Below are 13367 nucleotides of genomic sequence, written 5' to 3' on the forward strand. Positions count from 1 at the left end.
CCTCATGATCTTCCTTGCTGCTTTACAGCCATTCCATCACATAAACTGAATAAAAAGGCCATGAGCTAAATGTGCATTCTGAAGCTACCTCATGGCCTGCTAAAGTTTAGGATTAAAAAAGAGCTTTAGACCAGCTCTGTAGCTCTAGCACAACCATTTCCTCTCGAATCCACCCAGCAGTCTGGTCAGCAACCGTTTTTTTTTCCCCCAAAGGTGGAGTTTTGGTCCCATTTCCTTTTGCTTGCTTGTGTGATGTTCTTATATGCCCACCACACTAGTCAACAAACCCAAGACAAAAATAATCTTGGAAAACATGTTTCAGAAAGTCCAGATACCAACAGAATTAATAGAATAACCAGCAGAAGCAGTTTTGCACATGATTATGTATCAGCAAGACCTGTTTACACACGAAGGTATTGAACCTGGGTAGGATTTTTTTCTTTTCTTGAAAGCAATTAATGTAATAGCCTGCCACATCTATCATCAGCGATCACATAAACCCCTTCAGAAGGCACCTTACACGTCAGTAATTTTCTTTGAGAATAATGAGCAAAACTTCAGCAAGCTTCCAGTCATACCAGTCTTAAATTGTGCCCCTGCAGGTAGCCCACAGCAGAAACAATGCAAATACCACTCAGCCCTTCAAAGAAGAGATGGGTGGGGGTTTTTTTTTCAGCATTTTGCACTCCACACTGATCAGATTTAGGGTCTTGCTCTGCAACTTTGTTTTGACCAGACAAAGGAAACCCTCAGAAAACTGGAAGTCTGCATTCAGGGTGTGTACCCCCTTTGTTGCTGGTGTTACCTGAGCCACAAATAAGTGTCCTTTGACACAAACAGTAGGGTGCCAGAAGTGTTCCTATCTGTAAATACTCCTCAGAATTTTGCTTTGCTTGATTCTGGCTTTATCACACAAGAAGTCTTCAGTCTAGAGGTTTAGAAAAGAAAGCTTTATTTTTTCTTTTGAACTAGAAATACTACTATTTGTATTGTGTAGGGCTGAACAAGACAAGACTGCAGCAACACTCCCTTCAAAAAAAATAATCCTCTAGCTGGGCTCAGTAAAAAGGCCCACCCAAACTAGAGCCTCATGGAAGCCAGGGAGCCAAATTTGCATGAAATGCAAGGGGGTTTTGCCACTGCAAGTAAAAGCCCATTGAGGCCAATGGAGTTATGCCCCATTTAGTCCAGTAAAGAATTTGGACCTGTATCTCCAGAAACTAATGGAAAACTAGAAGCTTTGTAAGACCTCAGGGATGGAGGTGTTTGTCCACGGCACCTACAAGCAAAACAGTGGAGCAAGGGAATGGGAAATGGAAACAGGTCAGTGAGAGCCTGGGAAAGGAGGGAATCCTTCAGGCTTATAGTCACATCATCCCGATCTTGTCCGAGAATCCTTCCATGTCAGCTCCCTCTTCGTGGGCTTGTTGCCACAAACGACATCCCAAAACTCACGGATGACTGTCCCTGCAGTGGGACCACAAGCTCAGCCACACAGCTCCACACTGTCAGCCCTTGGACCAGAGACTTGCTGATGCTTGGAGGATGCTACCAGCAGACGGGCTGTCAGTTGCCTTTGACTGTGTCACAACCTCTGGTCCTATTGGTAATCTACACTTCAGACCATTATAGCATTAATCAGTTCTTCTGTGCTCTCTGTATTTCAATTTGGAGCTCTGCCCCTTCTGCCTCTACTTCCTTTTATGTTTCACTGTCTCTAAGTACCATTAGCCACATGTTGACTTAAGCAGTCACTGGGATTTTGTTGATATCTGTTTTGCTGGCTTGTGGCAAAGATGGACAAGGTTCCCTCTTGCCCTCCCCTCTCCCCACCCCCTTCTTCCTGGCTTTCTGGTGGTGGGTGTAGACAATTGCTTTTGCACTGAAACACCAGTGTGTGTCATGGGGGCAGCATCTCCAAGTACTTTGAATTCTGAAGCCATGATATTGCAATCAGAAAGGCCAGCCACAGCTACCAACCAAACTCACTTTCCATGTAGATTAACATAAAAAAGTATCTCCCCACTTACTGCAGCAGAATCCTGGTTTTTAATCAGGCCAGTGAAGCAGTTTCTGAATGGGGAGAAAACAGTTAATGAGGCACTGTTGCCAGTGCAGTTTAATAACAGCTCCATACCGGGGGGGTCTGTTGGTTGCTGTGCTGCACATGGTGCCTACTCAGCATTTCACAGGGCCAGGGAACAGCCTCAGGTCTTCCTTCTCCAAAAGCACAGGATGGCTGCTGGACCTGCATAGTGTCCCATGAGCCCCAGGCAAGGGCTTCCCCGTGAAACATCTGAGGAGCAGTAGTAAGTAAGCATCCCTAGTCATTAAAAGAGAAGTTGTAGAGTTCCCTTTAAAAAAAAAAAAAAAATTAAAGTGCAATTGAAAAACAAATTAAAAGTCAAAAATGTAAGTTTCCTGTGGCTCTGCTAGTACATGTTGATCAAATTGCTTTTCTATCTGGAAATTAAACAAACTGTGGCCCAGCTTGAGAAAGGGCAGAACATATGACAGGCCTCTCCATTGCCTTGCACTTGAGTAAGTTTTTAACCTGCACAGTGGGGAAGCAATGGGGAATCCAATCCAGTCTGTTTGTAAGGAGGGGCAGCACTTCTCACCTCTGCCCTATAGCCCAGCAGATCCTGCACGTCTCAAGGGGCAATAGGTCAGCAATGTTTTCTCCCCATTTAAGCAATGCTTCAATACCCTGGCATTTTGGGGTGATTACAGCAACATTAGCCATATACTAGTGTACTTAGAGTCTTACATTTTTGGTAACCTTGATTTAGTCATTCTCTGTTGAAGTTTGACCTCTCCAGTTGTTCCCGTAAACCAATTATTAAAAAAAAAAAATAAATCAGTGTCTTTATATGCATGTAGTAGTATGGAACTGTGATCAATGTGTGACATTCAGAAACTGTACTGTCTTGTAAAATATGTCCAAATGTCTAAAGATTTTAAAGCAATGGTCCCTTACTACAGACTACAGAAATAAATAAAAAGGTATGGATAAAACCAAAGCTTTTATTTGCTCTGTTTCATGGTCATACGTACTGGCCAAAGATAAAACTACCATCAGGTGGCACTGAGTTTCTTTTGTAGCTCGTTGTGGTCGACAGCAGGTTTAGACATATGTTATTTGCTCACAGATAAGGCCGTGAGTCAGGAAAGCAGTGCTGAGCTTGACACCTCCTGGTTTAAGTCTGGCAGGTTCAGCACATAAACATGTGGGCTTCAGTCCTCACACTCCATGGACAAAACCTACCCCCATCTCCCATAGTCACGGCTGGGCTCAGCAACTGGGGCATCTCCCAGCCCCTCTGCACGGACTGGGGATGTACAGTGCATGGGAGACACTTGTCACAGTGCCTAAAAGTTGGCACCTGGACCGTGCTGTTGTGCAGATGCAGAACCAGATGCTGCTGGGAGAAGAGCTGAGGTTTGGACACAAAGCTTTGGGTGTGAAAACTAGACAAACAGGCTGCCTGTGCTGCCACTTGAGGCAAAAAACTTGGACTTTCTCCTAGAGCCACTGTGGTTGTTTTCTTAAGATGAAGCAGTGGGTTAGTTAAATGATGCAAGTCATCAGAGCAGGGGTAATTTAAATTGCTCAGGAATATCTTTTTTTTCACAGTTGATTGCATCCTTTTTTTTTTTAACTGAAATGCAATTTCCGTAAGAGTCCTCAAAGTTTTAATCTCAACTCCCTGATTTATGGAGTCTTTAATTTATGGCCATTTTAAACTACAAAAAGTACAAATAAGTACACCTTTCTACCCAGACTGACCATTTGTGCTGTTCCACAACGCCCACATCCTCACAGAATTTCTGTGCATATGACAAAGATTAATTGCCCAGTTCTACATCCTGCATAGCATTTTAAAGACATCTTTCTGCACTTGCTTGTGTCCATTTTCAGTTTAGTAAGATCTTTTTAAAGAAAAACCTAAGTGAAGAACTGAGTGTTTCATAACAAGCAGTGACAATGACATCTAATGAAACTCAGGCACTGAACTTGAAGGGAAGTTTACAAACTAAGTACTAGAAAGTGGAGAAATGCCTATAATGCATGTCTTCCACCTTCTGCTAATGATTTTTCTTGTTATTTGCCTGCCAGCCTGAGCATGCAAGCTCCTGAGTTATGTAATCAAGTATCTGTAATTATTCTGGCCAAGGAGGTTTTCTCCCTGAATTGATTTTATCAATTAAAATAATGCCTATCTCCTGAGGCACAGCGGTCCATTGTTGTGTGTCAGATCTATAGACAGGAAATACTTCCACCCTAGCTAACATACTACAGAAACTTTTCTTCACTTTGCCTAGACCCTCCACCCCACAACATCTCAGCCCTGTAGCATGTGCCTTATGCCAAGGCAAGGCACTAAGCAGCAGATGAAACTAAGCCACAGGGCAGAAGCACCATGCAGAGAGCAGAATCGCTCCCAGCCCACGTTACCAGTGGCAGCTCAGCAACCAGAGAACAGCCCCTGGCTGCTCGGCACCGGCCTCAGCAGTGCTGCAGGCACCAGTTGTCAAATGGTACCAGAGCCAGGATAGGTAGATTTATTGTTCTACCAAAACCATAAAGCACTTCCCAGACTTTACACAGATTAATGAAATGCAGCAGCTTTTTCCACATTTCTAGGGCCCTGTCCTTCATCTCCTCTGGCCCACGTCCTCAGGCACTCTCTCTTCCCTGGCTCCATCAGTACTGTCTCTTCCTCCACACTTGGATAGATTTTCCTGTGTTATGTCTTATTAAGGCTAAACCAGGCACATTTTCATTTCTCTCTTCATTACACACCATCCTCTGGTCATACAAAACCACAGCATCTTTTTTTCCCAGCATCCAGAGCAAGCCAATGTCTGCCTCACACCTAGAGGACAGCCACTAATACCAAAAGCTAATCAAACAAAACCATCTGGCTAGGGAGCACACACTCTGAGTCAGGGCAAAAGAACCCTAGCAACACCCCCAGCACTGGTGGGGCTCCTCCAGCTCTTCCCCATAGGGCAGAGGGACCCATGAGCAGCAGCAGCACAGCCGTGGTGGCACACAGAGCACAAGCAGCCTGTGCCTGGCACTCCTCTCTGCCTCTGCACCAGCTACCCCCACAGCCTGACACCAGGGTGCCACATAGTGCTTTACATCACACAATTAAACACAAAGATTAAATGTGTCTCTGAGAACAATGTGGCAAGTAAGTGCCATGCTTTCTTTGGCCATGGGCACTTTATTGTGTAACTTTTAAGTCTCTTTTTAATAAACCCTGGGTAAGGAAAAGAAGTCATATTCTGACATGTTTTGCAACCGTCCCCAAGCTCCTAAATACAAGCTCAAGGCAAATAATATGACCATAACTCTCTTTTGTTTTGTATTGTTGGGATTGTTTTCTGTGATTAGTCATTATAAGCCATGAGTCTGTTGGGAGACTGCTATTTAGTGTTATCTAATAGTATACAAAACCAAATTCAACCACTTCCTTCTGGTCTAAATGACCAGAAGAATCTGTGGTTTTCTCCATTTTTCTTTTCACACCAGCAGGACTGGTTTCCACTAACATCTTTTAGCAAACAAGTATTTTTGAGGCAGTTCAGTGTGGAGTAAGATGGCTGCGTGGACACAGCAGACCACCAGTTGCCCCACTGGGAATCCAGCAAAAAGGAACAGTTGATTTCCTATTAATATAAATGAGCTTGTTAGCTGGGTTGACTTCAGACCGAGTTCAGCAGTTCAGAGCCTCTAATCCAGGAAATATGGAACTTATATAACAAAATTAACAGAAAGCAGAGGAAGGATTTTTGCAAGTGCCTGTTTCCCAGCTGAAGGCTTTTGGTATTCTGGGGTCAGGGAGGATGAATGGAAGTTGTGATGGGATATTCTGCTGGCTGGACCATACTGAGTGCTGTAGGAAGACTTTCCAGCCATACTGGGGTACTTAAAGAGGATTGCCAGGATGCCAAGTGTCCCATACTGTGTTGTGGTTTGCTTAATATGTGGCTACATTATGAATAATTTGTGCAATTGATACTCTCATAGAATTCCAGGATACACTTACAGAAGAGCACTCCTTGGAGTTTTTTTATTTAAAGCAGAAAGCTTTCATTGCCACCTGTGTTATTACAAGCCTCTAGGCTGATGAAGCCTGAGAATACCTGAGTTCTGGTCCTATATTTAACCCAGGCCCTTTGTTCCTGTGCACCCTTCAGCAGGGAGAAGACACATGCCTATTTCATAAGACTCATTTATTAGGATCAGTTAGTGATTAGATAACTGTATAATGTATTTAGCAAGATAATTAAGAGTGTAGGTCCAGGTAGGAAAATAGCAGTTTGATGGAAAAAATGCTAAAAGACTAAATAAAAATAAGTTGGGTATTTTTTTGATCATATTCAGGTGTTGTTTGTCTGGGTTTATTCCCCAGCCCTTATGTCAGGGGATAACATGAGAAATCTCCTGCTCATTCGTGGTCTTCTCATCCCGCTCCCAGAACATGTACCCAGCTCCTTAAACAGCTGCCTTGCCCTCTTATAAACAGCACGCTTCAGTACACATCGTGCAGCTCACCTGCAAAGCCACAGCACCGCTGGCCGCAGAGCCGTGCGGGAACAGCCCGCTCCGCCAGCGAGCCCAGCGCCTGAAGTTGGGAAGCGCCGGCCCGCAGCCGCGCTGCGCCTGCTCTGCCAGCGGCTGGGCACAGCCAAGGCCGCGCAGCAGCCGCGCTCCAGCACAACACGTAAGCAGAGCGATGACGGCGCAGGAATTGCACAGGAAAACACAGCTCGAGGGATTTTCTGCCACTCACGTGTAGTGCTTTACCAGTGAAATACCGAGATGCACGAATGGGGGGTGTGTATGGGGGGTGTGTGTGTGTGTGTGTGTCCCCTGACACATAGGGATGCCCGCGGGCCCCTGCTCCGAGCAGTTTTCCTCCCACAGGCTTCGAGCCCAGCACGGAAGGTGCGGGCTTCGGCTTCCCCGCGGGCTCTGAGGAGGCAGCCGTGCCCGCGCTGTGCCCCGCGGCAGGGAGCAGCGCTGCCCGGCACACCAGCGACACCGCCCGGCCACCGCGCCGCGGGCAGCCAGCCGGGCCCCGCCCGCACCCGCTGCCTCTCCGCGCCCACCGCAGCCCACGCCAGACGCCACGAATCCCACCAACCCGAGCACCCGGCACACCCGCTCCCCCCCCCCGAGCTAACGCCCGGGCCCCGCGCCCGGTGAAAAGTCACAATCTATTTCAGAGCTGAGCATCTGCACCACAGCTGAAGCCAGGATGTGCCAGCTGCCCAGCTGCAGGGCACGGGGGTGCTCACTGCTTCGGAACACCGACTTCTGAATAGCCAGAACAGGGCTGCGAGTATGCCCAGAGATACCAAGTGTTTGTGCCAGGAGGGGCCGGGGGTATTCCCAGAGGCAGGATTAGAGACTTCCAACCCCCAACCCCCCTCTCTGTCAGCTGCTGTCTTCAAATATCCTTCCAAAGGAAAAGGGGGGGAAGCATAACCCAAAATGCCTGATGAAGCCCATTTCTCCCCCATTGTATCTCCCCTATTAGCTTTCCCTTCGGAAAATAATTTCTCAAAAGCTTTTTCCAATATCATTTTATGCTTGAAACAAGCATATTCTCCACCATGGGTGAAAAAGCTAAATGTCTCTCTTTTCCTGGCTGTTACTCAAGGTATAAGATCCATATCCCTACCACAAACCATGCTGGGACTTCTAATTGGGTTTTCCTCCCACTGCAACTCCCTCTACCATCTGTTTGTCTTTTTCTCTCAGATGACACATCCTTCAGTCACTGAGCAGTGCCACCGAGATGCCAACCCAACCCCAGAGACTCGGCCAGAGCAGCGACCTTCCTTCTTCCTCATGCCCTTGATGGTCACCAGCATCAGCTTCCCAGTGTGAGGTGGGATTCCAAATCACCCTGTTCCTATGTGGGGTCAGGGAGGTGATGGGACACCTGTGGAACAACGTATTCCAGTCCACGTCCCTGGCTGGGTTTTATCTCCAGCCCAGTAACAGAGTTTCTTTGAAAAGGAGGCAGAAATCCCTGTGTCTTTAAAGTCCAGAGCAAAGCTTGCATTGCTCTCAGCAGCACCACAGTCCTACCCTGTGTTTTTAAATAGCAGCAGAACCACTCAAGCTATGACATCAGTGATTTTTCTGCTTAGCCTGAAATCACGGCCGTGCTTGCAGCAACCAAAAACTCCCCATGTCCCCAGCTCTAACGAAGAAGACTCTGCAGCCTCGCTGCTGAGATAATTGGTTGCCCTGGGCTTCAATAAGATCTGGCAGCTTTTTTTCCCTGCTGGATTTAAGGAGATTACTGAAGTGTTGGAAACATGGCTACTTCTACTCCAGACCTCTGGTCAGGTTGGAGTTGATCTACTGTAAATAGAAATACACTAGAATTTTTAATTAGCACACAAGTGATCCTTGCTCACTGGGGACTTGAGGTTAACATTTCCTGCACATATCACTAGTGTTTTCAGAAATAATTCATTACCTTGCAAAGATCTTTCATGTCTCTAGAGATGAAACAAAAAATTAGCTATTTTACTTTTCTTGTTAATTGCTTCCTTTCAGTGTCCTTCTTCAGCACCCTCCTCTTTCTATGCTGCACGGTTGGTACATGAAGTCTTAGAGCCCTCAGAACATGTTTCAGATGAGCTTTTGTCCAGGTCCTATTAGACCACAGAATCATTAAGGTTGGAAAAAACCTCGAATATTGTCTAGTCCAACTGCCCCCCTACCACCCATATTACTCACTAAACCATGTCTCTAAGTACCTCATCCAATCTTTCCTTGAACATCTCAAGGGGCGGTGACTCCACCACCTCCCTGAGCAACCCATTCAAATCCCCAACTGCTCTTTTGGAGAAGTTTCTCCTCATTTCTAACCTGAACCTCCCCAGTGCAACTCGCAGCCATTCCCTCTTGTCCCATTGCTACTCATCTGAGAGAAGAGGCTGACCCCCAGCTCACCACCACCACCACCTTTCAAGTAGCTGTAGAGAGCAATAAGGTCTCCCCTCAGCCTCCTCTTCTCCAGACTAACATGCCCAATTCCCTTAGCCCCTCCTCATCACACTTGTGTTCCAGACCCTTCACCAGCTTCACTGCCCTGCTCTGGACACGCTCCAGGGCTCGATGTCTTTCTGGTGGTGAGGGGCCCAAAACTGAACCTGGTATTCGAGATGCGGCCTGACCAGAGCTGAGTACTGATGATCACCTCCCTGGTCCTGATGTCTGTGCTATTCCTGATGCAAGCCAGGATGCCATTGGCCTTCTTGACCACCCAGGCACTCTGCTGGCTCATGCTCAGGCAAGTGTCAACCAACAACTCCAGATCCTTCTCCTCTGTACAGCTTTCCAGCCACCCTGCCTGTAGTGTTGCCTGGGGTTGTTATGACCAAAGTGCCATGTTGAACTTCTTCCCATTGGCCTCTGCCCATCAATTCAACCTGTTTAGGTAAGATGATACTTTCCACTAGTTGCCCTGGTAACACTTTAACTGTGCACAGGCTTTTCTGAGCAGGGTTTCTTGACCAGTCAGCCCCCACCTACCAGAGGAGGAATAGATAATTTTCAGTGGTGGCATCTGGCTGCCAGAGCCACACTCCTCATATCTCATCAGCTGAATACAAAAAGGCTGGTTGGATCAGCCAGTTTATTCTGCTAAAGCCAAAGCAGAGCTCCCTGACACACAGCCTAGCACTTGGCAACAGGGCACCAATTTAGAGGGATTTCTTTTTCCTGCAGTGACTCTAACAACTCCATTTTTCACGGAGTGAGGAAGACCAAGGAAGACTATTTTCTCTCTGCACTTCAGCTCCTCTCTTTTTAACCCCAAAAGAAAAACAACATGCATAAACAAATGCTAGAGGGAGAGAAGATAGTTTTGTAGATTTTTTTTTTTCTTTCAAAGAAAATATACCAAGGGCTGAAGTACTATTGGTTACTCCACTAAAAATGTTTTGTTCAGCCTCATAATTCCTGGGGAACATGAAACTAAATGTTTTGCAATATCAGGGCTCTAAAGAATCAAAGGTCTTTCTGAAAGGCTTGAGGACTACCCAAGAACTCTGTACCATACTAATGCTGCACCTACCCAGGCTGCTCACCACAAGCCAAACTGAAGCCAAAATTGCTTTCTTAGATACACTGCAGTGTTTTGAATTTGCAGAAGGATTTCTGTCCCTTTTAATTATGTTTTCTGTCCACAGTGAGACAATTATAGGCATTTAGATAGCCCCCAGTCATCAGCCTGCCACTGCAGGAGAGCACAATAGAAAAAGGCTACCCCACCTCCGCCCTTTCTCTTTTTCCTCCTACTCACTAATTTCTTTGAGCAACTGACAAGCATGTCACATATATCCTCTTCATCCTGGCAGAGATCCTGGCAGCATTTGCATTGCCCAAAGCTTCCTCATGTATCTATTGTGCTACTCCAACTGTTGCATTTGAGGCCCAAACTGCCATTTCAGTGACCTTCAGAGGGCAGCATGGGTATAAAAAACTGCAGCAATCCACCTGCTCACACCTCTTCTTCACTGAAAATGTGCATGTATCTATTTACCATTTAGAACTGTTAAAATCATATCATGCATTTCATTCCTATGCAGAGACAGGAAGAACACTGTCTCAGCAGTAATATACTGCAGGAGCCCAGAAGCTGCCACACCACACCGACGCTGTCTCCCTGCTCAGTGATCTTCTCACAAAGTACTAGAGACGTTACTGGAACATGAACTATCAGCTCAGGTTGGTGCTATCTGATATCTGAGCACCGGAGGGCCCATTCCCTCCAGCTAGAAATCCTTTCAGCTCTTGAAACTGGAGACTTTTAATCTCAGGCAGCATCAACTGTTATTACTGTAAGAGTGTGTGGCAGTGCAAATAAACATTGCATTTATTTCCCCCACATCACAAACACCCCCGAGTAATGACAACCCAACCGCCCCTGCAGGGCCCAGCAACCCGCACAAAATCCGGAATACAATAAATAACCCCCACAAACACGCTGCGACTTCAAACACGGGCCCTGGGCTCACGGTACCGCAAGGGCCGCCAGTGAAAACAACTCTATGGCCCAAGCGTCGTCTCCATGACTACAAGTCCTCCGGCGGCCATTTTACCGCCACAAACAATAGAGATTTTCGTCTCCATGGCCAGAGCTCCTCCGGCGGCCATTTTACCACCGACATGCCATAGATTACACCTCGGAGATCGGAAGCCCTTCAACTCAACCCAACAGTGCCCGAGTGGGTTGTCTCGATAGCCGGAAATCTTCCAGCGGCCATTTTACTGCCGCATAATCATACAGCATCCAGTCTCGATGGCCGGAAGTCATCCGACCGCCATTTTACCGCCGAAACACTATAGAGATCTTCTCTCTATGGTCGAAAGCCCTCCGGCGGCCTTTTTAACGCCGAAACACCATAGAGCGCCTCGGCTCTTTTGCCGAAGTCCTCCCGCTGCCATTTTACCGCTGAAATACCGTAGAATTGCCCTTCCCTGTTGCCAGGATTCCTCCACCAGCCATTTTGTTGCTGCAACATTGGCCTCTTCAGTCTCCGTGGCTGGGGCTGCTCCGGGGTCGTTTCCCCACCGAAACGACAGAGGGTTTTATGTCTATGTGGCCAAATGTCCTCCTCGTGTGACAGTTTACCAATGAAACTCCATAAAAATTAAAACCCGGGCCGTGGAAATTCCCCCAGTGCCACCCGCCAGCCCCCGAAAGCCGCCCCCACGCCACAAGCCGTTGGCCGCAGCGCCCCAGCGTTTGATTCCCGCCCGAGCGCAACCGGAAAACCACCCCCCAGAAACAGTGACCCGGGGACTTCGGTTCTGGGACACTTTGGTACCAGCCTGTCCTCCCCTAGAAACAGCGACCTTGTGACTTTTGCCATGCCTGGTCTGGTGTTCCCTTTGCTGAAGGCCATCCCCTGGAACCCCCTGACTCTGACTTTGGGTCTGGAGCATTCAGCTTCCCGCCTGTTAGTGAAAGTGCCGCTCTGGAAACATCTTTTGACATCAGCAATCATTTTGAGCCTCAAAAAGCAGCTTTTTTTTAGTCTCTGTCTCTCTTTCTCTGGACTCCAGCCACAAAATGGTGGTTTCCAAAATAGAACGATGGTTTCTAAAACAGAACAGAGATGTCGCGAGTTGTCCATCTGGCCATCCCTACCACAAGTCTCCAGATCCGTGGCTGCCTCCTTGCTGCCCCACCTTCATCTCTCTTCCAGGCTGCCCAAGTCACAATGCTTGTTGTTCTTGAGCCAAAGCTGAAAATGACGTAAAGCAATCTTTGGACCATTCACTGGGCTAGGAAAACCCTGAGACCCAAGGTTAGACGGGCTACATGGGGAAATTTCAATCCAGGAACAGGATTCTCTCCTTTGGGACCAATCTAGTTCTGCTCAAGGCATTAGTAGAGAGCTTCAAGGTTAGTTGACCATTTACAGTAAGCTTCTTACTTTGCAGCCAGAGATAGTCCTTAGAAAGGAGCCTTGAGGAATCCATTTTTGCTTCATCATTTGGCCTTGTCCAGAACATAGTTCCAGCAGAAGTCAGGCAGTACACACGGCATCACTAGGAGCAAAGTATAACTATGCAGTATTTTGGCTTGTTTTGTACCAAGCTAAAGCACATAGTTTCCAACAATAGCATTTTTACTGCATATAATTAGCCAATTCCCTACCAAGTTTCATTTAATATTGATCTTTTTCTATCTACACCCCTGAAAAATTAAAACTACTAACATACCAGGTTACATTATCAGTACAGCAAATACAGTTGCAGTAAAAAGCAACATCGTTATTTTCAGTGAGAGTCCCTTTCTCCATTCAGCAGTTGGCATCCCATAAATTAACATGAGTCAGAAAAGAACCCCTCCTAGTCCTCCAGAGCCTTTAAATCTCCTGCAGGCAGGACCCTCCCCTTTCCCAAGGGACTGTGGGAAGTGTGGTGGGTGGGGCCAGAAGTATATAACCCACCGGTCTTGTGCTAGGCAGCTCCTGCTCTTGCTGGTTTTCTGTGGGGTTGGTGGTGTGGCTTTCATTCAGTAGATGGAGCATTGTAGTTGGCTTGGCTTTTTGGGTAGATGCATCTGAGTTAAGAGCTTAAGGAGTGCTTAACGTTAAGCAGCATGTATGTAATATAAAAAGTGCACTCATACATTGTTTTGAGGTTGGTTTGGGTTTTCTAAAGTTCATTTTGTGTTGTCAGGGGTTTGTAAGATGATGTGAGGGACAATATGACCTGTTGCTCTATGACTAGCTTATGCATTTTGGTCTGTAGTATTTTTTTTGAAACCATAAAGTGACAAGCTGTCTGAGCACACTGAGGAGGTGATGCC

This window comes from Gallinula chloropus, assembly GCF_964237585.1.
Source record: "Gallinula chloropus genome assembly, chromosome: 16".
Classification (NCBI taxonomy): Eukaryota; Metazoa; Chordata; class Aves; order Gruiformes; family Rallidae; genus Gallinula; species Gallinula chloropus.